A 27,515-nucleotide genomic window follows, 5' to 3' on the forward strand; every position below is an offset into this window, starting at 1 on the left:
GGAGCAGGTGCAGGGAAGGGGTATTAAGGCCCAGTGTACCTTAGAAAGTTTTGTCAGAAGTCCTGTTCTGTTAATAAAAGTATATGCGTGTCCACAGAGTGCCTGTAAGGTGATAAAACCCCATGCTTGAGTTGGCAGAATAATGCCACCTCCTGGAGCAGCATAAGCCCTCACCTGACATAAAAGTAGTCCAGGCACTCCTTCAAATCTGCTGGCTGATAGCAGTCCTCCAGAAGCAATCTTTCAGTGCCCTGGACTAACTGTTCTGACTTCAATTTTAAGCTCTCCTGTCCTGGATCAAGCTGATCAGAAACCTACATTCCCACCATGCCTCCCCCTTAAAAATCAGTTTTGTAGGATTCTCCTGACAAACCATAAATGCAAGGAGATAGGTATGGCTTACTTTAAAGAGAAGGAAGTATCAAAATCCAGTGCTTCCACCTGGAGCAAGAGGTGTGGCGCTGGATTTCCTCAATTTATGGGAATAAGGGTGTGTAGAAGGACCCCTTTGTAGAAACAGATTTTTACAATGGGATAGAAGAAGCTACTCGGATCAAGTAGATGGCACAGTGAAAAGCAGTGCTGGACCAAAGCCAAGATTCTTCTTTAGATGTACCATAGAGTGATTTTATGGAACAGAAAATCTGGACTGCCCCAGAAATATGCCTCTCTTATAAGCAGCTTTACTCCATTTTTGGTGGGGACCCAATTAACATCTCCATTATGACAATGGATGCTTTTCATGATCTTCAAGCTTCACAGCAAGAAGGAAGGACACAGAGAAGCACCCTGTGAACAAGGATGAGGAAGATGCTAACACTGAGCCTGATACCACCTCAGAAAACCATCTGCTGTTGCAAATACAGGGTGGCCAAAGTCAGAGCCAGTTCCAAAGACAGAAAAGAGGAAGGCAAATCCTCGCTGCTCATGCTTGCTCTTCTCTGATATTCCCCTGCTGTCTGATAGACTGGTTTGAAAATGGTGAACAGAAAAGAAGGGAGGCTAGGTTGAAAGTGCTCGTTTATATAGTGGAGGCCTGCTGGACAGTTAGCAGCAAAGGTTTAGAGATCCAAATTGTCTTCTATAAGGTGCCTTCTCCCTTTCCACAGTACAGCAGTGTTTTAGGCAGAAATAGGGCAAGTGTGTGGAATCATGTTCAAGTTGGCAGGGTCATGATGGATGTTGTTTCCTGGGACAGGTGCTGCTGTCTCAGGGGTTTTTTAATTTTTTCCTCGGAAAAGGATGCCTTACAGATATTTAAACATGAACTGACTGCAAATGTTCCAGGTCCCTGTATTTTACTCCCACAACTTTCTGAAGTAGACAGGAGTGGAGCTTGGAAGCTAAAGGTTGCTTCTTGGTTTCCAGGGCTCCAGCTAGCTATTTAAAAACAAGAACAATGCAGCTTGCCTGGCCTACATATCTTGGCAGAGAAAATTGTATGTCTGCACAAAAATATCCCTTGTCCTATGTCCACCTCCAGACAGTGAGCTAGAAAGAGTTCTGTTCCTTGAACAGCCGCTTTATTTCTTTCCTTGTTTTAAGACCATCAAGTATTTAAACTGTTAACATGCAAATTGTCTGGAGTGTTCTAGGGCCACTTGCCAGGTGTAGTTTATTCTGGGCCGTGGTCACCCTCCAGACATAACTGCAGTTGCCTGTAATGACTTCTTTGGAATTTTTACTTTGCTGCAGTCCCCTAGCAGGCCCCTTCCGTGGTGTTTCTATTCCCCTCTCTGGAAATACAAGAATTTTATTGCCCTGCTAAATTCCATTCTGGCAGCCGTAGCCAAAATGTCCCAGAACAAGCTTTCCTGCAAATAGTTTTGCACTGGCACTGCTACATTTTTGGGGACTTTTTACAGGTATCTTTCCCTTTTTGAGACCATATATAACAAGCTGCCTCCCTGCCCTTCCCTTTTTTTTTTTTATATCATCCTCCTCAGCTAGCTTGAAAAATGCGCACTTGACAGGAATGGTAAGGCTGACCTTCATGAGGAATTGAAAGGGACATCTCAAGGAGAATGTGTTCGTGGAGCTACTGAAATGCATGAATGTGGTTGTGAAGCAGTGGGACTAGAAGAAAAAAATACACCCACAGGCACCTGACCCAGGCGGTCCCGGGTGGGCACTGCAGCCGCAGAGGGAATCACTGCCTCCCCACCCCCGGCAAAGCCGCAGAGGAAATCACTGGGCCCTTGTGCAGCTCAAGCAGGCAGGCAGGCTTTGGGTAGAAAAAAATATAAGATCAGGCTTGTCGCTATTTTTTTTTCTTTAGTAGAACCTGCCTGCACGGGCTGCCTGCATATAGCCCCTGCACTTAGCTGTCATCCTGTATCTGCAGTAGTTAAATTTTTCTTAGCTATTGTCCAATTTATCAGTATATGGTTTCATGAGCTAGGGGAGCAGAAAACAGTTTGTGTTTTCCAGAATAACTGTTGGCATTTTATTGCCGCCTCTGTGGAAACGGTGGTTGTGGAAGAATGTTTCTGTTTACAGCTTCTCAGACAGACCTGTGTATATAAATTTGTGAACACTGTGTACCTCTCTGAAATGAACCACTTTATCTGCATTACTATGGATACGTCCTGTTTGCTGTTGATGGACTTGGAGACTATAGATGGTGGATGGGGACAGATTTGGAATTATTCCCTGCTGTTGCTCTATACCCATGTAGTTTGGGAACCTCATTACCTCAAATTCCTCAGTTATTTTATTCTCAGTGGCTTGGTGTCTTAGGCTTTGGCAAACATACCTCATGGCTCTGGACATACCTCATGGCTTTGCATGCCTTAATGGGTGACCCCAGCTATGGACTTCCTAACCATGAACTGATTTCTCAGAGCAATATCCATCTGGTGTCATTATTTTTCACAGCCAGCATGATTGCTATCTGTGCGGGCCGGGAGCGATCCGGGCCCTTTTTCGCGCCGCGCGGGCTGTGGCCAGCAGCCCGGGCATGCTGGGTCAGAGAAAACAGGTGACACGCTAGAATTAGTTACAGACTCATAATGGTTGATTCAAGATTGTTTACTTACACCGAAGATGGTCGCGGTGTAGGCTGGACAGTTTCCCAGGCACAGCTCCGCTTAAATCCTTGTTTGAGGACTCAGACAATATTCGGCACTCCCACAGAGTTGTCGAGGCTCCGTGGATCCTTTTGCGCTCAGGGAGAGGGATACGTCGAGGATTGCGAACGGCGACGGGGAGAGGCTAGAGGCTGATTAGACCTCTGTTGCCTGCTTGAAATGCGCTGGGTCCGATAGGCTCCGCAGCGCTTGGAGATCTTCACACAGCGTGGAGTCCTCCAACTTGGGCGGAAGCCACTCAAGCTTTTTATATGGCTAGCAAGCCAATCACTAGCCGCCACGTATGAATAATTTCACGCAAGCCAATAACGGGGCTTGAATTAGAATACAAATGGCGGGAACTCTTTGCACCGTGCATCTCTGTGCTGCAAAGAAGAAATGCACACTGCAAAGAAAGCTACAAATTGGCGGGAAAATAATTCAGTGGTGCCAAAGCGCACCTAAAACAAAAATCACACCCTTGGGTTGTGACACTATCCACTTCTCAAGTGACAGACCTGGTGTCACCCTGGTGTGAGAGAACTGAAGGGCAAGAGGTTGCTCAGCATTCAGCTCCAGGAATACTGCTTGCTGCATTTAAAAGTTTTGAAGCCACTGCTGATCATCCCAGGCCTGCATTCTAATGCAGTTTTGCCCTTCTGCCAGCCTCCCAAACTTAGACACAGTGCTCATTGGTCTTCAGATTATCATTATCAGGATGGACTCGGTCATGGTGGAGATGCTTTTCACATCCATGCTGATGTTGGGGAAAGAAAATGCAAGGAACTCTAGGCATTCCAGAAATGTCTTAACAAATGGGTGAAGATCCCGAGTACCCAAAATTATTTCAATGCAGCCTCAGCCTCCCATGGCGCACTTTTCCGAAGCCCCACAGAGCACTTCACTGGAAAATGCCTTTGCATCCACTGCAATGTCTGTTCACGTTGTGCTTCATCTTCAACTGACACCCCTTCTTTTGGGGTCTAGATATGGTATGCTGTGCATATTCAGTCAGTGTGGTGCTATCAGCTGCCATAAAATGGCAAACTTTCTGACAAAACTTTCTGTTGTAGTTATTACCTAAGGTAATCAGGGGAATAAATGACCTTTTTTTATAAAAAAGACCTTGGCTTGCTTTGCCTGAGAAAATGATGGCTAAGAAATTGTGTGGGAGGTTTTCCATTAATAATACCAGGAGAGTGAGGGAAAACAATGCAAAGGACAGTATTGGCACAAAATCAGATGGATACAAATTGGCCATCATTAAATTTAGGCTGGAAATTAGAACTTTGTAAATATCGGGAATGGGGTTCTGGAACTGCTGTCCCACAGGAGTCGTGAAGACAGGAGACCTAATGGGTTTTAACCACTGTGATATGGTTGTCTGATTAAAAAAAAAAACCAAAACAAAAAAAACTAGATGAGATAATCTAGGAAGGTCCTTCAGGTCCTGTGGTCCCATATTTATTTATCACCTTCCAGTAATGTTCTAGTTCAGTGGTGCTGAACCTTTTTGCTTGGTGGGCTGGATGTGCAGTGCCCAGTGTGTTCAAGGGCCAGATCCAGGTCACAGTCCCAATCCAGCACCCAGCGCGGGTGCAGCTGGGCCCCATCTGGGTGCATGGAGAGGGGTGGGGGGAGCAGCTTGTCCTACAGGGGGCAAGAGGCCATGACCCAGCCCCAAAGCAGCTGGTCAGGGGAATGGGGCATGGCCTGGCCCCAATCTGACTATGTAGAGAGAAGGGGCATGGCCCAGCCCTTATCTGGCTGTGTTGGGGGAGGGGATTTAGCCTAGTTGTGATCCACCACGCAGAGTTTAGGAATTTGGCATTCAGGGAGAGTAACAGTATTAATTGCCACTGCTCCCCTACTGCCAAATTTCCTGTTCCATGAAGAGCCCTGTGGGCCGGATGCCATAGCTCCGCAGGCCAAATTGAGCGCCCCTGTTTTAGTACGTAGCTGTTTAAAGAGAGAACACACAAACAGATTTATCATATTTATTTCCATACTACACACATTTTTCCAAAAAATAGCCTTCCAAAGTTGGGGTGAGTGTCCAAATCAGGGAAGCTGATTTTCTACTACAAGACAGGTGGTGCTTGTTTTCCTTGTTTTTCCTCCAGCAGCTTCATGGAGGGGAGCAGTGGAGTCCAGCATGAGCAGATCAAGGGAGGAGGCAAAGTGGTGTGGTCACACCCAACTTTGATTTTTGCTTTGCCCTAAGTTTAAAACCAGCTGCCTGGCAGAAGCAGTGGGATTTCTGTTCAGGTAGTACTGATGGAGTCGATTGATTTTGTGACACATTATAATCTGCCTGATTACAGTTCATTCCTCTTCATTCCACAGGTGTTAATAAACTCTCTTTTTTAATGGCCTAGATGTTCCACTAAGCAAACTATCCTTTCTTTGGTAATTTTGCTGTTTGTTAGGAACTCCTGGTTTCTCTCCTTGTAGTTCAAAACCCAGCAGGCTGTTTTTAGCTATTTTCAAAATCCTAGATTTGCCCATGGAGTCAAGCTTCCAGCAGAAGCTGCAGTTCAGCTTTTGGCTGGAAAACAGAGAACTGTTGACAATTCAGCTACCATAGCTTTTGTTGGATTAAGAAAGAGAGTATGAGTGAGCTGAAAATTAGGCTCTGCCTCTGCTCCATGTGGCCACAACTCTGGTGGGGGAATAGTTTTTCTCTCTTTTGCCTTCCCAAAATCAAGGTGTCTGTCTTATTTTGGGGGGGGGGGGGGGGGTATACAAGAAAATATGGTAATATAATTTTTGGGCCTCAAGAAAGTGGGAATTGAGCATTTTAGAGATTTTAGAAAGGAATAAAATAGGTTTGAAATTATTCACTGACCACTCAGGCCTTTTCATGGTTGAAACGTCTTACATAAGTTCAAGTTGCAAGTTTGGGCTATGATTTTTCAAAAGTGGCTTTATTTTTAGGGTGCTTCAAGTTAAGGAGCAAAAATCTGAGATTTTTAAAGTCTTTAGCTACATGTGAAATAATCTTGGCCTGTTTCTCTATCACTCTGTGTCAAAACTGTTGGAACAACCATTAAGTTATACACCTACATAAAATAGGGAAACTTCAGGATACAATAATTTAAGAGGGTTTGAAAATAACAATACAGGGTTGTATCAAACTTCATGAAAAATAGGATGAAATTACACAATACCTTTTATAGTACATATATTTTGAAGAAATGAGGATAGTTTTTGATTGCTTAATACTCACACAAATGTACTAGAATCTTTTTCTATATAAATATTGTATATAGCATTCCTTTTTTTTTTTTTTTTTTTTTTTGCAAGACCCATAGTCCAGTTAGAACAAGTTTCTGCTGAATGCAGCCCTCCTTAAAATGTATTAAAACAATATGGTAATAATATTCAGGATAAAAGTCCTATTTCAAGCATTATATATGCAGATAAAAGTTTAAGTCAACAGATTGCTATAAAAAACGCACACACTTCCCCATGGCATCCTATCCCTCAGTTCACAATATGAAAGGAAAACACTGAAAATATTTGAGATATTATTATTTACCTCACTCATTAAGAACTTAAAAATAGGTATGGGTCAGAAACACTCTGGCAAAGGTATTTAGAGGACAGAGGTATTTAGGTGCCTGACCTCCATGAAAAGACATGGATTTAGGTGCCTCATTAGGTGTTAGATTCCTGAATACCATTGAAGATCTGGCCCCCTCTCTGTCTTTAAAATCAGAATTAGTTTATTTAAAACTATTTTAATGGGGGAGATTGTAAATTATCTAAACATGCTAAACATCATTGTAACACTAAAAGAAATATGGAGCAGGCTTCGAATTCACCACAAAAGGTGTAAAATATGTCTATAATATTTTCTAGGCTGTTTTTAGAAATAGAACTAATAAATGATTGCATTAAATAGCCACTTGGTGTCATACTTCGACTGCATGTCTATAACATCTCTACTCTCAAGAGTGAATAAATGATTTTTTGTGAATGCATTGGTTCCTATACTTGAACTGCTGCATGGTGTATAAAACCTGTTTTGGAAATGTAATGGTTTGTTTCCTTTTGCTGTGTTTGTTGTGCGAATGTTAAAGTAAAACTATTTTCCAAGTAAAACAAGACATTCTGTAGCTAATCCAGAGGACTAGAAGAATAATTTAATCCTGTATAGTTTATTCCCCCTCCTCCCCCCCCCCCCCCCCCCCCCAAACCCAACAAGCCTTTTTGTCTTTAACTTAATTGTTCAGAGATGGGTCCAGATGCTCAGCTTTAATCCAGCTTTAATTTTTACAGTAGAATGTAAACATAACAGAGCACTATTCTAAAATTCCTTCCACATTATTCTTGAAGAAACTTTTAATTTAGAGGCTAAATTTTTGGAGAGCTAACTTTATTTAGCTAGTTTGCTGAGTTCTTTGCCGTTAGTGATCTGTATGCTATGTTTGTCTACTAGCTGATTTATTGAATACTTTTTGTGCTTGACCAACTGGAAATGTGCCGATGTACTTCACACTGAACAGTGACTTCAGTAAATATTTATGATAATGAATGGGGAGGGGAAATTTAATATACATTTTGTAACAAATTTTAAGTAATGATGTATGTTTATTTAAAGCTAGGGTGTTGCTGAAGATCCACATTAAAATAATATTGGAATCGTGTTGACACAGTGGCAAAGATTGTAAAATGACACACTATCAGGCGACTGTTTACTACCAGGCTGCAGGACTTCATGAGATGCCATTGTAATTCATGGTAATGTAATGCATATGTAGGACTAGACCATGGCTGCTACTGCTGCTACTTCCCACCTAATCCTTGAGCTCAAGCCCTAGATGCTCGTTCTTTCAGGTACCAGATTCATGTGGAGTTTTAAACTATTGTGCATTTCTGCAGCTCAGGAAAATCTTCCTCACTCAGGGTAAATTTGTAACCCAAACTATTTTTGTATGTAGGTCTTTTAACTGGTTGGAAGTTGTATACCAGTGCACTCTGATCGGGTCCTCTGAGGTGTGTGTAGGATGGAGGAATCCACAACTCTAGATTTAAAAGCAACTGCTGGTATTCCAGCTGGTCAACACCAGAGGCAAAATCAGTATGTGATACAGTTTTAGTGGCCACAACAAAATCTTTGCATGGTACAGATAGATGAACTCCCCCAGCATAGGAAGTGTTAATGGAGACCTGTGACCTGAGAGCTGTACCTGGAGGTAAGTCAAGAAATTGGGCAGAAGGGATGTTGCCCTTAAAGAAAGGCTGTACAGGCTCAATGAGGGGAGAGCTTTGGAGTGTGAAGTAGTTCATTTGAGAAGAGCAGTGCCTATGTTGGGGGAAAAAGGTGAGGCAGCCTTATAGGTTGGTATTCTAAAAGAGGAGTGTAGTGAGTTGCAGTCACCCAGGAAGTTCTCAGGGCAGATGTGATTCAGTTTTACCCACAAAGGCCCCTTCCTCAGTCACTCTGCTGTCCCTCAAACCTTGTTTATGACCTGTCAGCTACACCTCACTTCCTTTTGCAGTTCTACAGGTCTTACTTAAGCTCACAGGATGTTCTAGCAATTGGGGTGAGGGGGAGCATCAACTGGGATTCTTTGTAGGAAAGGGAGGAGGCTGAGGTGAAATTTCAGGATGTACATTCCAAGTGCTAATGCTGCATGGTGATAGGTTAAAGGTGAAAAGATGTTTTACATTAGAAGAGAATCTGGAATGGGGACTTAGCAGTTAGAGCTGCTGCTAGAGCATAGCTTTGCATGCTGCTGCATCTCCTACTTGTAGCCACTTTTCCTAATGCGTTTCATAGATTCATAGAACGTAGACTGGAAGAGACCTCGGAAGATCATGGGGTCCAGCTCCCTGCACCAAGCAAGAAAGATAAGTGGGGTCAACTGACCCCAGCAAGGTGACCGTCCAGTCTCCTCTTGAAGATTTCCAGGGTAGGCAATTACACCACCTCTGGAGGGAGCTTATTCCACAGTCTGGACACCCTAGCTGTGAAGAAGTTTTTCCTAATATTAAGCCTGAAATGGTGTTCCAGGAGTTTTTGACCATTGCTCCTGGTTTTCCCCAGGGGTGCCCTGGTGAACAGTTGTTCACCGATCCCTTGATGTACGCCTCTGATGTAGCAGTAAGCTTCTATCAAGTCCCTTCTGAAGAATAACTGTCTGCACTTAATGCAGTAATTTACAATATGATGATTGTCTTTTAAAAAAAACAACACCTTGTTTAATTTGCTAGCTCTTTAGTAGTATAGGTCTTATGGCATTTTTGTGTCCAACTTCTGCCAGGAACATTGAACTTTCCAAGATAAAAATGTAATTGCATAGCTCAGCAATGAGGGGTCATTCTTTCAAAGTTCTAAAGGGTGATCTGGAGGGAAACCATGGGAAACAATCCAACTTTGTTCAAGATTACATATGCACAAGATCAAACAGAATGAAATTTGGACATGGTTACAGGAGGATGTATATTTTAAACTACAAAAAGACCACTTAGTCTGGGTAAGTACTTAAATAAGTGATCCAAAACTTAAGCTTATTGGCAAACTTCTTTTTTTTTTGTACATCACGTACAGAAGTAGTCTCCTGATGTGAGTATTTTATTTCAGTTATTTTGTAATAGTTTTTTTTTCATTTACATAGTTGCTAAATTACAGTTTAGAATATTTTCTGAATGAGGTAAGCTTTTCTAGGCACTAGGAATTATTTTGTTATAGTGTTTCAGCTCATGAGAGTTTAATGAAATAAGAGAAATTATACGAGGAGCTATTGATAACATGCAGTAGGGGAAAAATATTTTAAACATACAAGACTAGATTCTTTTCCCACATGCTACATTCACACTAGTAAAATACTACTGACTTCATAGATTTCATAGACATTAGGGCTGGAAGGGACCTTGGAAGATCATTGAGTCCAGCCCCCTGCCCAAAGGGCAGGAAGTCAGCTGGGGTCATAGGATCCCAGCAAGATAAGCATCCAGTTTGCTCTTGAAGGTGTTCAATGTAGGCGCTTGAGGCGACTTCAGTGGAACTGCTACAGATGTTAGAGCTGAGTGAATGAAAGGAAAACTGGGCCCACTGAGTTGGAAATCCTATTGACTACAGGTTTTTACAAATGTACCTGAGGGTAGAATTTGATAACTGGTCTTAAAGAACTCTTTAATGCAAGGAGATGAGATGCATTGACAAATCATGTTTCAGTTCTAACAGGAACACAACAAGGAGGCAAGGGGATCTTTTATTGAATCAGCAGTTGGAGGAAAGATTTGACAAGCTTTGAAGCACACATTCCCAACTATAAACCTGTCTCCCAACTATAAAGTTGATCCAATAAAAAAAAACCCTGTCATCTCATACATTCCCTGGACCATCATGGCTACAACACTCTAACCCCAGAAAAAGAAGGCAGTCTCTTTTAAAAGTAATGAGAGATTATCTCTATTGTTGATGATTCCCTATCCTCCATTCCTTGTTTGCTTTGATTCCTCACTAATCTGATAGTCAAACTTGGGTATATTAAACTTAGGTAACAGGAAAGAAATTCTAATTTAGTATGTGATGAGCCAAATGGCAGTCTTGATGACTGCCCCACTCAAGCCAAACAGGGTTGTCCAAGTTACTCAAGTATTTTTGGAACAAGAAGTTAGAAGACTTGACTTGCAAAAGAAGGTGGAGATTCTGGAAAAAGGCTTGGCAAATAAGGTTTGTGATCAGATGGTAAGAATTTTTTTCTTTTAAGAGAGCAAAACTGAATGAAAATAGCTAAAATTTCTTAGATGTATTCTTGTGCATGTGAAAAAAAATCAAGCAGTTTGTAATTGGAATTATGTGCATTAATTTATGGCCCATGAAATGCATTAAATTTAAGACATGGTTAACTGGTTAATCATGTCTTAAGCAGTGACCTAGCCACACATTCATTCAGTTAATGGCACAATAAAACCAGGAATAAGCAACAAAATTATTACGCATGTCTCAAAATCAAGAATAGTTGTAATGCGCAGCAATTATTGAAACTTAAAAGCAGTACTACAGAAATGAGGGAGGCATTTTAGAAACCCGCATACTTTTAGCAATATCCTAAAGGCAAGAACATCCTGAGAGAACTTTTTTTGTGTACTATGCAAATCATTATGACAACAAACTTCTGAAACGCTACTTGTTTGTAAAGATCAGAATAGTTAGAGTGAATGCATCTTTTAATAGCAGATGTAGGAATAAAAAATATAGCAATGCCACATCTTAAAGTATTATGTATGGTTTAATTAATTGAATACACCCTTGTAAATATTTCAATTAAGTCTATCAGCAAAGTGTTTAAAACAAGATGCATATATTTCATTGCTTTGGATTCTAGCAAAAGAGAATCTTTAATGTTTTCTAGGGAAGCTGTCTCATGTCCTTAAGGAATTAAGGAGGCCCTGAATTAAGAAACTACATTTTTTAATTGTTTTTGAACTTTTTGGGTGATATTTTCAAACCATCCTAAGAATTAAAGATGTCCAGTGGCTTTGAAAAATCTCAGGGATAAAAAGTTATAGAATAAATATTTTTAAATTGAAGATGAGCATTTTTTCATAATTATTAAAGTCAAATCAAATTAGAAAAATGCAGTCCTTAGTAGCTCTTAAGAAGGACTTTTACATAATTATAGATGTTTTTTCACTATTACTTTTGATATAGTGGCACATACCTGGTTATACATGTTTGTTTTTCCACTGAAAACCAACCTAACAATTCTGAATTAAATACTTTAGTCATGGCTGCCATATGATATGGGTTTCTTTCATTCCAGTGCACTTTACAAATATAACTAAGATCCTAACCTGCAAACATTTAGGGCTGTGGTACAGGTTCTTAACCTTTTTGGATTTGAGGCTCCCTGCTATAATTTTTGTGAATTAAGCGACGCTCCTTTTCAGAAATGAATGTTTTTATTATAGTGTTTACTAGGGCTTTGCGAAATTTCACCACTCGTTTTGTTTTGACACTGTTTTGACAAATTTCAAGGTAAAAAAAGCAAAATTGGAACGAAACAAAGGCCATCGAAATAGCCTTGAAACAAAACGAGGCTGGTTGAAACTTTTTCGAAAGTCAAAACGTTTCGACCATAGGCTGGGGATGGTAAGTCAGTCCAGCTGGGCTGACTTCTCATCCCCCGCACAAAATCCAGCAGGGGGCGGCAAGGCAGCCCAGCTGGGTTGCTTTCCTGTCCCCCGTGCTAGTTTGTGAAGGGGGTGGAAGGCAGCCCAGCTGGGCTGCTTTCCCATCCCCTGCACTACATTGCACAGGGGGTGGAAGGCAGCCCAGCTGGACTGCTTCCCAGTCTCCCATGCTAGATCACACCGGTGGCAGTGAGGCAGCCCAGGTGGGCTGCTTCCCAGTCCCCTGAGCTAGATTGTGCCGGGGGCGGGAGACAGCCCAGCTAGGCTGCTTTCCTATCCCCCACACTAGATTGTGGTGTGGGCAGGGGCCTCCCACCCCCGACGCGATCTAGCACGGGGGACAGGAAGCAGCCCAGCTGGGCTGATTTCCTTTCCTAGCAAAACTCGAAACAGCATTGAAACAGCCTTTCTGTTTCAATGGAACAGAACAGCTGTTTTGACTCAAAATGAAATTGTGCCCATCTCCGCTCAATGATCTGGTCCCACACCGCCTTTGCCCGGGCAACTGGTCTTACTAGCCTAGGACTCTTGTGTAGACCCCGGAGGGCTCCTCGGTGACCTTCTGGGTATCCCCCAAACTCACCTGCCATGACTTCGGATGGTTCTCCAGTGGAGGGGGTCCCCCCGGAGGATGCCTCCAGAGTTGTCACATGTCTTGGCAGATCCCTACAGGGCTCCAACCTTTCCTACACCCCGGCCACATGCCAACCTATGAGACAAGCCTCAGGATCTTTTGCAACTGGCCCTTTTTGATGTCTTCCCCGGTTCCCAAGTGTCCTCCTCCGCAGACCGGTGCCTTGGGCTCTAGCCAGAGCTGGAGAGTCTGGTGACACTCTGCTTTCGGTGCTATCCCTCTCAATGCCCTGCGCATTCCATGACGGACACGTTTTCACGTGGTCTTCCATCTCCGAATGGGGTCTATAATTCCCCGAGCCTGGCATATTGTGCTAGGCTACCTTGCTCTAGCCAGGGAACAAAACAGATCTAACTAAGAAAGAAAAGCATGAACTGAACGCTCACCACTGGAGAAGCCCCACACCACAGGACCAACCCAATGTGAAAAAAAAAGAAGGAATAACGACAAGAAACATGAGAAGGAAGAGACAAAGAAGAAAAGCAAAGAAAAGAGGGGTAACTGCAGGGAGAGTCCCATGCACCCTTCGCCCCTAATGCCCCTAGGCCGGCACATCCCCTGGGTTGGGGCCCACGCCTTCACCCTGGCTGGGGTCTCTCTTATCCCCTCCGGGAGCCGCCTCTTCCCTAAGGTCGCGGCACCTGCCACCTCTGGCCTGAGCTCCCTCACTGGCTCTTCTCGCTGCCACTGCCTGCCTCCCTGCTGGCTTGTTTGATCCCTGCCAGTCTTCCCCGGCACGGGGATCCCCCGCAGCACCTGCGGCCATCACCACTGCTAGCTTCGCTGCCGGCCCCTTTGATCTTCGCTGGTCTTCCCTGGCATGGAGATCCTCTGCAGCTCCCGCTGCTGCTGCCGCCGCCGCTGGCCACAGCAGCTGGGCGCGCTCCACTCGGCAGTTCCCCACCACTCCTCCAACACTCGGTGCCCCCCCTCCCCTGGTCATGGGGCTGGTTTTTATCTTTACCAGGTGAAGTCTCTTTGTGACGTCACCTGGCTCCAGCTGGAGATAGGTGCAGCTGATAAACCACTGGGGCGGTTTTCCGTGGTGTGCCTCCTTGCTTCTCTGGACCCCTGCAACAGGTAGGGTTTTTTCTTCTTTTACTTTCAACTGGGGTCTGTCTCTGGATGAGGCTTCCTCCTTGGTCAACCCTGTGTCCCTGGGTAGAAATTCAATATGAAACGCTGTTCCGTCGAACCATCAAAACTCAAGGTGAAATGGAACAGTGCCGTTTTGCACAGCCCTAGTGTTTACCTACTTGACAAGGAGCCAGGAAGGAGGAGAAGCAGCTGGCAGGGAAGAACCTGTACTTATCTGCTCAACAGAGCTTAGGCTTACGTTGTATATCTTTTCTTTCCCAGCAGCACTCTTCAAAGGCAGTTGTGGCACCCCAGGATTCTGCAGCACTTTGGTTGAGACTCAGTGCTCTAGTGCAGGGGTCGGCAACCCCCGGCGTGCATGCCAAGCATGGCATGCGAGGCCATTTTCCTCGGCACACATTGGGGCCAGGGAGGCAGCAGCTCTTTGCAGCCTCCTGGCTGCAGACAGCCCCAGCTCAGGGTAGCTGCTGCCAGCCAGGAGCCTGAGCTGCTCCCAGCAGGCAGCTGGGATGCTGCAAGCCCTGGTGAGAGCAGCCTGGGCTCTGTGGCTACCAGCATTGAACCTTAAGCCAGGGCTGGCTGCAGCCAGGAGGCTACAAAGAGCTCCTGCTTCCCCGGCCCTGGCCCCAGTGGGCGTACTGCCGGCACCTGCTGCCTTCCCAGAGCCCAGGGCCAGGGCTGGGGCCAGGGTGGGAGGGTAGCAGCTATTTGTAGCCTCCTGGCTGCAGCCAGCCTCGGCTTTGGGTAGCTGCTGATTAGGCCTCTGCAAGTTGGCAGCAATCCAATCTGGCTTCAGATCCGGCCACTTTGGGTGGCCGCTATCCAATCTGGAGCTCCGGATCAGTTTGCCACTTCAATCCAGCTGAAGTGGCTCCAAAGCTTCGGAGCCACTTCGGAGATCCGGCTATAGGTTATAATGGGGGATCAATGAAATATCTATAACTTTGTTGTTTTAGCTCTGATTTGGGTGCAACTTGAAGGGGTAGTGGCTCCTGCTCAGACCACAAAGTCTGCCAAGTTTCAAGAAGATCAGTGCAGGGGTTTGGGGGGAACTGCACCCCAAGCTGCTGACAGGCAAAACTTGTCATGTGGGTGGGTGCTTGGGTGCCCGTCTGTCTTGGGGAACGGGGGGTAAAATTTAGTGCAGGCCTGGGTGCTGGGCTCTGCCAGGCCATGAAGCCTGCCAGCTGTGTGTGTGTCACTGGTGGAGTCTGTCATCCTGCTTGGGCGACTGCATCTGTCTTGGGGTACAGGGGGGTTAAATCTAGTGCAGGCCTGAGTGCTGGGCCCTGCTAGGCTGGGAAGCCTGCCAGCTGTGTGTGTCTCGCTGAGGGAGTCTGTTGTCCGGGGCCCTGCACCCCAAGCTGCTGACAGGCAAAACTCATGCTGTGGGTGGGTGACATTGTGTGTGTGTGTGTGTGTGTGTGTGTGTTAAGGTGCACCCTTCCTGGCAATGGGGCCTCTGCACAAAATGGCAGCGTGCCCCAGTGAGGCTTCCTCCTCCCCTACAGCCTCACACCCAGTCCTCCGCTTTATGTGACAACAGGTAAAATAACTTAGCTGGCTCAACACCAGTAGCATCAGCAGCATCAAAGGTACCCAAATGGAACTGTCACAGAGCCTGTTGTTTTATAAAGGAATTGACAGCAAGAAGTAAAGATGTTGTGTTGTGTTGGACATATGATGTTACTCATGGTGTGTGGTGGCTTATCTTGTGTCTTTTATGTCTATATGTGTATTATGGGGAAAAAAGAGTACTTAAAAAAAATGTATCTTTGGAAGCTTTAGGGTTGAAAACCCCTTTGTCAGGCTGAGGAAGTACCTGCAGTTGGTCCTGGATGGAAGGAATAGTAAAGAAGCCAGAGGCTGGCCTGGCCAGCAATGCAGGCAAGAAAGCCAGTCAGTGAAAATGGAAATAGAGGTGTCAGGGGGGGAGGGACAGGCTGGGATTGGGGGTAGGGGGGAAAGGGGGATGTAGCAGTGCAGGTAAAAGTGCAGAGGTGCCTGGGGTGTCAGATGTCTGGCAGGTCACAGTGTGCCAGAATGCCACTGTGTATATTGAGTCCATGAGTTTCTGTACCTATTACCTGTCATATTGAATGTAATAGTTTGAATGCTTGTAATAGTTGCCCATTAGCCAGTTTAGGAAAAAGACAAGATTCATCTTCTTATCTAGGCCATTGTTTTGGCCTACATGCGGAAGGTCCGGGCTTGCTCAAAGTCTTAACTCTTGAATTATATCTTTAGAGGCCTTTAACAAAGTTAACCTAAAAACAACCCTTAAGCAAACATCCCACATTCCGAGAGATCAAACCCTAGGAGCCTTTGAAAAGAGGTTGGAAAGAAAGGTCACTGCAGTGGTGTGGAAATTCCCCAAAGAAACTGATTACCAAGATTAAAATAATCTGTTGAGTAACATCCGAGTCCAAATTTGGGAGTAGTGACAGGTTTGGGTAGGAGGGGCCCAAGACAGCAACTCACTCAATAAAAACTGTAACCTACTGTCCCAATTTGGAGGTAACCTCACTTGCAGAACATCAAAGGAAGAATCGCAAGTGTAGGCCGGATCAGACTGATCACCTGAACCACCCTCTGCATGAACACGAATCTCTTAGTTCACGCTGAAGCCGCGGAGCGCCTGAAAGGGACTGAAGGAAGGGGACTTGTTCCTATCACTGCTGAGGCTAGCCCATTGAACCGTATTACTGAGGCCAACCCATTGAACCGTACTACTGAGGCCAACCCATTAAATTGTACTACTGAGGAATGAAACCATATTTAGGTGTTGGCTTCTCGGAATTGTAGGATTGTAAGTATAGTAATAACTTTTCTAGTTCAAATTATATAGTTAGTTGTAATTGTAATTGTTTGGGAAGGAAGTGCATTTGGAGCATTGTTTCTGATATATGTAGTTATTGTGTTCTTAATGTTTGTGGTATTTCTTAAAGCTAAGCAGTGTTATATGCGTAGCAAAGAATTTTAAAATAAAATTGCATTGTATGAATTAAGTGTGCAATCATTGTGAAATCGTGCAATCAACTAAATACTCCCCCATCCAGGCGCATCAAACGAATCAGTATTGTGTGGGATCTTCTCTATTCCATAACCCACTAGAGTCATTACCTAGGAGGCTGATGAAGTGCAATTCATAGGCCCAGCTCTGAAAAGTGGTTTGTACATTCAAACAAGCACCTAACCTCATCACCAGAACTGAAGACAACTTCCTACAGCTCAAAACACAAAACCTGCCAGCTATCTCCAGTACCCCCACAAACTGCACACCAGAATCTATCAAAGACAACAAAACCCTGTGGGGGCATATTCCTCATGAAAATAACACTGCCTGCAGTCTCTCAGGCCTGATCCTGAGAAGGAACAAATTACAGTACAAACCACTTTTCAGAGCTGGGCCTATGAACTGCACTTCATCAGCCTCCTAGGTAGTAGGTACAGAAACTCATGGACTCAATATACACAGTGGCATTCTGGCACACTGTGACCTGCCATACATCTGACACCCCAGACACTTCTGCACTTTTACCTGCACTGCTACACCTCCTTTCCCCTCTACCCTCCCACCCCAGCGGGTCCCTCCCCCCCCAACGCCTCCATTTCCATTTTCACTGACTGGCTTTCTTGCCTGCATTACGGGCCAGGCCAGCCTCTGGCTTCTTTACTATTCCTTCCATCCAGGACCAACTGCAGGTACTTCCTCAGCCTGACAAAGGGGTTTTCAACCCTAAAGCTGGCATCCCAGGTAGCTAAGCTGAGCTCACTGGGAACCTCACAACTGCACTGCAACCAGCAAGCATCAGGCCTGTCAAAGATGTGACAGGTCTGGGCATTCCCCAGCCAGGACTTTGTGTGTGCATGCATGCGTGCATTAGCTGGAGGTTATAGTGCCTCCTACCTGCCTTTCACCAGGGGATCATTGGTCCTGGCATTTACAGGACTGCCGTGCCACCAGCAGCCCCACCAGGCCTCCCTGTGCTGGCAGGGTGCAGTTTTAATGGTCATGCCCAGGACCTGGGGCCTCCTCCTTCCCCATAGCCCCAATCCCATACCTCCAAGTTTGTCCTGGCAGGGGAATGAGCTCAGGGGGAACATGTTCTTCTCCTGCTGGCTGGTGATGCAGTTAGTGCCCCCTCTAGCTGACAGCGGGGCATTACTCGGCTTTTAAAAAACTTAAGAAAGGAAATTGGTGCAGACAGAATGAGGAGGGTGGCACTCAGTCCATCTGCAGGTGCAGCTTGGGGAACCCCAGCAGCGGGAGGTTCACCTTTAGGAACACCAGCTTCTCCACCAAAGCAGGATCCAAGCAGGTGTGGTGGGGTGTCACAACATCCCCAGCAATGCTGAACACCCTCTCGCTTGGAATACTGGTCGGTGGACAGGACAGGTGTTGCTGGGCAACTGTGGCCAGATCTGGCCACATCTGGCTGCGATTTACCCAGCTGGCCAAGGGGTCACAGTTAAGTGGCTCCATACCCTCAGCAACATAGGTAGCCACCGAAGCCTTGGCGCTACCTGCCCGAGACTGGGGTCTGGTGCGTTTGGACCCCAGCATTGAAGCCATGCCCATGGCCCACATTGGCAGTGGCTGGCGTGGAGGAGACTGGCTGGTGCCGGTTCTGGGAGTGCTGGCACGGGAAAGCAGGTCCCCCTCTTCCACATCCCCTCGCCTCTGCACTTTGGCCTCCCTGACTTCGTTCACCAGCACCTGCATCCAGTGATCAAGTGTTTTGGGGCTGCCAGTCCACATGCTCCCCTTCACCCTCAGGTCACACATGCCTGCCATCATGTGGACCGTACTGGACCACAAGGGATCCAGCCGTCTCCTGATGCCCTCCTTCAGCCGCCTCACCAGTGCCTGCACATCTGGTGACAGCAGCCTGCCCCTGCCAGGAACACTGATCCCCTGGAAGTTCTCCATTTGGTTCTCCAATTCCCTTACTAGGGGGATCACCTGCCTGAGGAGGGCATCACCAGAGCTAAGGGTCTTGGTGGCTTTGAGGAAGGCCCAGAAAGATCTGGGAGATGGTACCCCACTCAGGTCTGTTCAGGGGGCCGCTGATCCCAATCTCCCCAAGCAAGGCCATCTCATGGATGGCCTTCTGTTGCTCCACCAACCTTTGGAGCATAAGGTATGTGGAGTTCCACCAAGTCTCCACACCCTATATGATTCTGTGCTGTGGGATGCTCAGCCCTGCCTGTTTCTCCTGCAGCATCTTGCCCCCCTTGATGCTGCAGTGGAAGTAGCCAGCCACCTTCCTGCATTTTGAAATCAGCTGGCTTGTAGCAGTACTGGTGGTGGTGCCATCACCGGCAGCCCTGTCCCCCTCCAAGGAATCCCTCACTATTAGGTGCAGCTTGAGTGCCACACAGCAGATGCCAACAGAGTTGGCATCATGGACAGCCTTCACCATATTGGCCCTGCTGTTGGTGACCATGAACCCACGAGTAAGCTCGGCTTGCCCAACGAGCCACCCCTGCACCATACGGTTCATGGCCCCCATGATTCCCCTTGCTGTGTGGGACTCATCCAGCACCTTGGCTTGCAGTAGAGCCCACCGACAGCCTGACTGATCACACCAGTGTCCCGTGAGGGAGAGGTAGGCATGATCACCACCCCAGCTGCTCCAGATGTCAAAGGTGAAGTACAAGGCTATCTGTAGCCTTGTGCAGCTCCTCCCTCAAGTACTCCCTGCATGCCTCATACAAGGAGGGAACCACTGAAAGGTGGTGCATGTGGGCACTTTGGAAAATGGGGCCAGAAGTGCTACGAACTGCCTGAACCCTGGCCGCTCAACCAGGGAGAAGGGCTAGCTATCCAGAGCAAGCATCTCCCCAATGCTCTGGGTGATCTCGTTTGCCTTGGGAACATGCTCCCCTTTCTGTCCACCTTTCCTCCACTGGTCCAGGGTGGCCTGCCTCTGCTTTGGGGGGAAGAGGGCTTCCCTTTCAGCACGCTTGCACTGGTGTCAGGCTGAGCAGGAAGAAGGGCAAGGGGGTGGTGCCTCCTCAGGTGCAGCAGCATCGCTGTGGTGGAGAAGTGTCTCATGTCCTTGCCCATGGCTCATGTGCCTTTGGCAGTGCTAGCAGATGGCAAACCTGGGATCATCTGCCACCTCTAAATGATCCCACACTACACTACTCCCCTGCTTCTGGGTTGAGGGTGAGGATCCTGCCTCTTCCCCCTTCTCAGCAGGCTGAGGCTGAACAGCAGGAGGAGCTGCCTCAGCTGAGCCACTTGCCTCCACAACCTCAGCCTCCTCAGAGGTGCTGCTTTCCAGAGGAGACCTGGGTCTAGGGGAAACTTGAGGGGTATGGAGCACAAACTCTGATTCCCCCTCAGTCTCCAGAATTACTTGAGCCAGTGCACTCAGCATCCTTGGTTCCAGTTCCAGCTCCTCCTCTGGCAGTGGGAGGCTCATGCTGAGAGCTGAAATTGGGGTGGAGGAGACAGTGATTCCACTGCTGGTGCCCACTTCTGGACTGAGTGGAGGTGGTGCAGGAGCAGGGACATCAGGTGCAGACACTGCTCCCACCTCCTGGCTTCCACTGGCAGCACTGATGTCATGGCTGCTTGGGAATAGAATGTGTCTGTGTTGTGGGGGGCGGGGCTTGCAGCTCTAGCTCTCCCCCTACCCACTCTCCCTCCCCTGCCAGAAGACCTGGCACCTGCCTTTCCAGCAGGCTTCATATTGATCTTTCCTGTGCTGCAAAAGGTCTGTGTGTGTGAATCCTTTTGTATTGTGTTTTATTCCCTCTGTTGCGTGTGTGCACTGGCCTCCTCTTTGAATGTTTGCTTCGGTGTTAAGGGTTATGTAAACATTGTGTACTGTCTGTCTGCCTTCTTTTGCTATGAATATCTGATTTTTGTCTATATTGTCTGTATATCTCTGTGTGCGTGTGTGTATGTGTATGCAAGCAATCTGTCCCTCCCTGCATAGTGATGGATTACACTGGCAGGGAGAACACAGCTTTCTTTTTTCAAAGTTTCCACACGAAAAATAGCAAATATAAATTTGAAGAAATAAAGTGAATAGTAAAACTAACAATAATTTAATAGAATAGCTAAACTAAGCTAAGCTAAATCCTACCCACTCCTTTGTAACAAGAAAAAGGAGCAGGCAAGTTCAACTAGAACTGAGCCAGAGTAAGCCACAGTGTCTCAGTCTGAGCGTTCCTCTCTCACAAAATTCCTGACAGGGAACAAGCTACGCAAACGTACAGAATGCCTCAAAACAGAGGCTTTTATGCTGTTTCTAATCTCACCCCACAGACACTGCCATTGGAAAGGTAGCCAGTGAGAAATCCTTCTCACTGGCTATCTACAGATGTCAGTCTTCCCCCCCGCTACCCCTCCCTCTTCTAATTGTAAATCAAGCCATCTGAAGCATCCAAAGTGGATCTGAAGCACTTCAGACACTCCGACCTGCTTTGGATAATTTTACTGAGCCCGTGCTTCGATCCGGGCATGCCACTTCGGATGCCGAAGCATCCGAAGCAGCGCCGGATCCGAAGTGGAATCCGAAGACCACACAGCCATACTGCTGATAGCCATGGAGCGCAGGCTGCTCCCATGGAAGCCCTGCTGCAAGCAGCCTGGGCTCCGTGGCTACCAGCAGCTACCTAGAACCTGGGCCAGCTGCAAACATCTGCTGCCTCTCTGTCTCGGCCCCGGCCCTAGCTGCCTCCCAGGCCCAGACCTGGCCCCGGGCTCTGGGGAGGCAGAACATACCAGCAGTGCTCCCCACTGTGCTGCCCTTGCCGCTTCTGCAAAGCAGCATTGGAACCCGGTGCAGCAGGGCACAACAGGGGATGCAGAAAGCTGTCTGCTCCCAGCACCCGCTGCCCTGCCACAAGATGCTAAAATATCATAGCAACTGCCAAGATAAAATGTGATTTTAATGCCAGAAACAATGCAAAATCATATATAATCAGATAGTAATTCACACCTGTTGTGATTACATTTGCATCTATGGAGGTTAAGTATACAGCTTCCAGGTATTTAATTTGGCCTGTCAGATTCCTAAAGCTCTCTCTTCTCCAACTACCCTTGGGGCACAAGTGAATGACTTAGGCTCCCATTTCCCATTTTTTAAAGAGATTTAGATTTCAAAGTTAGTTACGCACTACTGAATTTTTTAACCTGAAGATGGATAGTTTACATCAGGTACTAGAACTGTATTTCTTCAAATGGCTGTAATGACTAGTTACATTATGATTTGGATGTATAAAAGGAGCCTTAAGCAATCAGAACTTATACTGCATAGTTAATACCAACAATACACTTCACCTCTTTTTCTTTTTAATTCACTGTAGCAGAGGCTGGGATGCAGCCCCTGCTAGACCCCCATGGGAGGGGTGGTGCCACTGGGAAACTCACCTGGTGGGGTCTTGGTGAGCCACGCTTCTCTGGCACACCAGAGACAAGCTCCAGGGGAAAGCTCACCCAGCAGGGTCTGAGCAAGCCACGTTACCCAACACAGGAGAAGAGCTCTGGGGGTAGGGGAAATCACCCAGCAGGGTCTGGATGGGTTGCGTTTCCCCGGTGTGCCAATAAAGAGCTCCGGAGTAATGCACTGGCTTCAGGGTCTGGGGAACACGTGCCCTGGGAGCCAGCGCTGATTGGTCCCAGAAGAAGCCTGTGCAGTTTAAAAGGAGACTCTGAGAGAGGTTTGGCATCCATGGGAACAAAGGCGGTGTAGCAGGACTGGGAAGAGGATCCTGCCACACAGGAAATTCAACCAGCCAAACCCTTGTGGGACACTGGGATACTGCGACCACAAGTGAATGACCAACCCGATTCAGCAAGCGAAATAAGTGATGCCGGGTAGTGGTGGGTGGACACACACAGTGCCCAGGAAGAAGGTTACCAAGTCCACCAGGAAAAAGGTTGTGAACCGATCACAAAGATGGAGTTAGCCTTGAGGGACCCCAAGATATCCCAGGCAAAGGTGGGATTTGCCTGGATGGACTGAGTAAACAGTCACCAGTTTCAAACCAGCTACAGGAAGCTGAGCTTGACCTTTGAACCCGGGGCTCAGAGATTTTTATCCTCCAGAGTATGTACTAAAAACAAAGGGGTGAGAGCGAACCTGTATTTCGTTATTTAGCACTCCCAGGCAAGGGAGGGATAGCAGAGGAAAGTAAGATCCCCTGTGCATTTGAGTTACAGCTAGTTAGGTTATAATACCTACACTTGGACCCTATGGGTCTATCCAGACAAGCATGCACGTGCCTCTTGCAGCATCTCAAATGCCTTTGGCACGCTGCAAGAAGTATGTGTGGGAGCAAAAAAAGTTCTCTGTGTGGTAAATTTGCAATGTGTGGGCAAAATTAGATCCCTGGATATCCAGGAGTCAAAAAATACCCGAGGGGGAAAAAGCAGGGCAGGGCGTGCCCTGAGGCAACCAGAGGCTCAATCTTCCACAGAGACACTCTGGTAGCCAGCCAGAGCATCTCTGTGGCTGGCCCTTGCTGCAGTGCTGAAGCACGCTGCCTGCCCAGGTGGGGCAAGCAGCAGTGCAGGCTGCAGGGACCAGGACCTGGGTTCATGGCAGGTAATTAGGGGGTTGGGGGAGCTGGAGAAGTGGGGGAGGGGACCATGGAGTGGGGGCCCCACCCAACCCCAGCCCCATTCATTCCTCCAGCCCCCGCATTTGTTCCCCCAACTCCGTTCATTCTCCCCATGGAGATGAGCCCCTGGAGATGAGCAGGGGAATGTCTCTAGCCTCATCTCCAGGGTCTCGTCTCCAGCCCCCTGCTCTCCCCCTCATGTCCCCTGCTGTCCTGTCGTTTCCCTGCCTGGCCCCACTCCGCTGCATGGCCCAAGCTTACCGGCAGTGGCAGCAGCAAATGGAGCCACTTGGAGCCCCATGTGGCAGGGAGCCCCATTGTGCAGGTGCAACCCAACTTGGCAGGGTGCTGCATAGCGCCACATGCTGTCTGGCAGCTCCAGCTGTCACCCAGGCCAGCGTCTCTCAGCTCCAGTAGCCCCCAGCTGCCAGACAGCACGTGGCACCTTGCCGAAGCAGGATGCACCCATGCGATATGCAGCAAGTGCCAGGCGGCTGGGGCCAATCCCCACTGCCCCCCACCATATGGGGCAGGGCACTGGCATATCAGTGCTGCTGTCTTTTTACTGCACATTAAAGTGATGCATAAAAAACAGTGCTATTATGCTAATTCACAGTAAAATAGGCTACTGTGCATTGTCACCTAAAAAGCATGCACTTGCGCTACTGTGCATTAGGGAAGCCAAATGAGCATTAGGAAAATGCATTGATACACATGTAAGCGTCAATATACCCCTTTGTCCCATTTGTAATTAGAAGTTCCAAGTGGAGCCAGGAACAGCCCAGTGGGGCCAAGAGGAGCCCCTGGGCAGGCAGGGAGCTACCTCTTCCCTTGGTTGAGCCCAGCCCAAGCATATGGGACCTGAGGGCTGTGCACGGCGGGGGCTGTGCATGGCAGGGTCTGCTCTGAGCGTGGAGCCCGGGCCTCATCCCCAGGTGGGCGGTGGAGCCTTGGCTTGGGCTTCAGTATCAAAAAATAAAAGTATGCAGCTAATACTTTCTATGACCATGTGTATGTTATAAAAATTAAGTTCCTGGAGAATGCTTAGTAAGCAAATATTGGTACAGCAATATTGTCTTGTATGACAGCACCATACAGGATACTGATCCATGGTTTGGGGGGGGGGGGGGGGGGAGGTTGTTTTTTTTACTGTAAATGCAGAGTAAAATGAGGGTTGGTTACTCCTACATTACAGCTGCAAATGTTGCATCTGTCAGGTGCCTTTGAGTATGTCAGTCAGCATCTGATGAAGTAAGCTTCAGCCCATGAAGGTTTGTGCTCTAGATATATGGAAGTTAGTCAGTCTATAAAGGTGCATAACTACCCTGCCTTCCAAGTGATTTAGCAACCATTAGATTTGTTGGAATCTTCCTTAGCCCTAATATAACCATCCATTTTCATACCTCTTGCTCTACCTCATTGCCATGCTCAATGCACTGCATTGTAGTAGCTTTCAATTTAGCTACAGAGAAATGGGCAGGACTCCCTTGAACTTCTTGGCCTCTGGCTGTGATCTCACAGTGGGGCTCTTGGGACTGTATGCAGTGCCTCTGCAGCATTCTCTTTTTATCATCTCATAAAGAAACAGAGTAGGCCCAGAAACTGAACCTGAGCATCCTGCATAGTATTGCAGAATGATAAAGTTACAACCCACCAGATGTACAGCTCTTCTTGTATCATGGTACTAAGGGCACAGGCTCTATATTGACACCTCTGTAACTCAACAGCTCTTGTAGCCCTATCACACTCAGTAAGCTTGCCTCAAGAATTATAACTGCACTTCACTGATGGTTAAACTACCTCATATTTACCACAAGGTAAGAGTGTGCACATGGAGTAGTTGAGACATTGTAAGGTCTGTCTTGTTCACATACCTATACCCTGAGATGAGAGCCTGTCTTAGGTGTATAATCAAGGGGACAACTTCACCAGTGGTAGCACACTATTTCCGTTACAGTCATTGAGAATGCACATGTGCAAATGTACATGGGCATATTGGCATAAAGCCTCTTTTTAAGAGGTATAGCATGTACAATAGAGAATGAAAGCATGTTTAAGTCTAGAAAGTCCCATTATGATCATCTAGTCTGACCTCCTACCTAAAATGGACCATAAGACCTCATCCAGTAGTTTCAGGATTTTATTTTTTGATACTGAAAGTTCAGTCTTTCATCATTAAAAGGAAGCAGGATGCTGTCTTCACCTGTAAAGATACAAAGAGGTATCAATAGAATTGCATAAATATCAATGTCTATTAGAAAGGATATGCAACTAATCCTTTCTATGCTAACCAGGCAATGTACATCAAAGCAGCCCTGGGAGACTGGCACAGACCCCTTACAGACATGAACTATCAAATCAAGTTCCAGGCCATTTTGTAAATTATTTTAATTCCATACAGAATGTGAAGAGGAGCTGGTTATAAATCAAATATTTACAGCTGGAAATGAAAATGAGTGGCAAGGAGCAAAGACAGAGGGAGAGCACCACTTCCAGAGCAGCTGTTCCATGAAGACAGAGCAGCCCCAAAAGGGGAGAGGTGGCATGCTGGTGGAGTCAGGAGTGGGAGACAGCTTCAGTGAAGAAAGCTAGAGAAGGCTGCTCGGGAAAGGAAAGCCCCTAGGACTGGTTCCGAGAATGGGATAGAGCTCGACTGGATTCTGTTGAGCTAGGAGTCACCTGCTAAGTGGACACGGCTTTAAAAAAAAAAAAAGACAGCAAAAAAACTCAGAACAACAACAGAACATCTGAGGAGTTGGTGTTGAGGAGAAAAGTGTCTGACATCCAGGTTACTGTGAGAGCCAGGTTTATTGTTTGCTTTCATCATGGTGTGGACACCGAGTGGAACCCATTGGGCTCTAGAGGGTTTGGTGGGAGAGAGCACCAGAGTGACAGCTTCCCCCTCACCCTTAACGAAACAGAAGGATTTGATGAAACAAGATCTTGCCCGGGGATAGGGCGATTTTTTTTAAGATAGTAATGAAGAAAACCATAAAGATCCCTTGTTTAGTTCAAACTGTTAAAGTTTGAACTGTTAAGTTAAAATACAAATATCCTAAACTGTATATTACTTGAGAGTGGAGTCAGCTACATATTTCCAGAGTTTAAATTATGAGTTACCTGAATGGAGTGAAATAACTGCAGTCTGGCTAACTTTGGGTTGGTAATAGATGTAAAGTAATAATAAAGCAAATTGTTTAACCCAAATAAGACTGTGCTTCAATCAATGGTATAAATTCTGGAAGAGACAAGAGAGGTTGTAGCCCCAGTAAATCTACATGTAGATTGCTAGCATCTGACTGTGGTAGAGAATAAATAACACCTCCCGACTAGTAATATCAAAAAATAAAAGTAATTATAGTGAAGATGTGGCAGGTGAGTGTCAGAATATACTGCAAAGGGCCCAAGACTGGGAAACTGCAGAATGAAGGGGCTAGAGTATGACCCTTGAACATAAGCAGTACCGCCACACAGAACATATCAGCAGTCTAAAAAAAAAAAAATGGGGGGGAGGATTGGGAAGGGGAGTTGGAACATAAGGCTGCTGAAACAGATTTGGTCTCTCAACAGATTTTGCTCAACATTACATCATACATAAGGTCTGCATATTGGCTAGCCAGTGGTACAGATGGAGAAAATGCATTTTAATCATTCATTAACATGTCCTAATCACACTTTAATTAACTCAGAAGCCTTAGGTTATGCAACAGCTAACCTAAATCACCATGTAAAGTCATTAAAGGAAGCAGGATGCTGTCTTCACCTGTAAAAATACAAAGAGGTATCAATAGAATTGCATAAATATCAATGTTGGGCACTCTGCCACTTAAAAGCAAAAGTAGATTCCAGGATAAATAAAATCTAAAACCAACACAAAGGGAGGATATGAGTTCTGAACAGAATTAAAAATCCACCTCCACCTCTGTGAAGTACTTCTGATTTCTTCTGGATTGAATAAAAGTTAATTTTTAAAATAGCTT

The 27,515-nt window shown here is 46.4% G+C and overlaps 1 protein-coding gene across 3 annotated transcripts in view; it reads left to right on the forward strand.

Moving 5' to 3' along the window:
• Positions 1–27,515, forward strand: part of LOC132250202 (endogenous retroviral envelope protein HEMO-like) — a 100,491-nt gene that overhangs the window by 44,161 nt on the left and 28,815 nt on the right. The window lies entirely within an intron of this gene.

This window comes from Alligator mississippiensis, chromosome 4 (assembly GCF_030867095.1).
Source record: "Alligator mississippiensis isolate rAllMis1 chromosome 4, rAllMis1, whole genome shotgun sequence".
In the NCBI taxonomy this organism is placed as follows: Eukaryota; Metazoa; Chordata; order Crocodylia; family Alligatoridae; genus Alligator; species Alligator mississippiensis.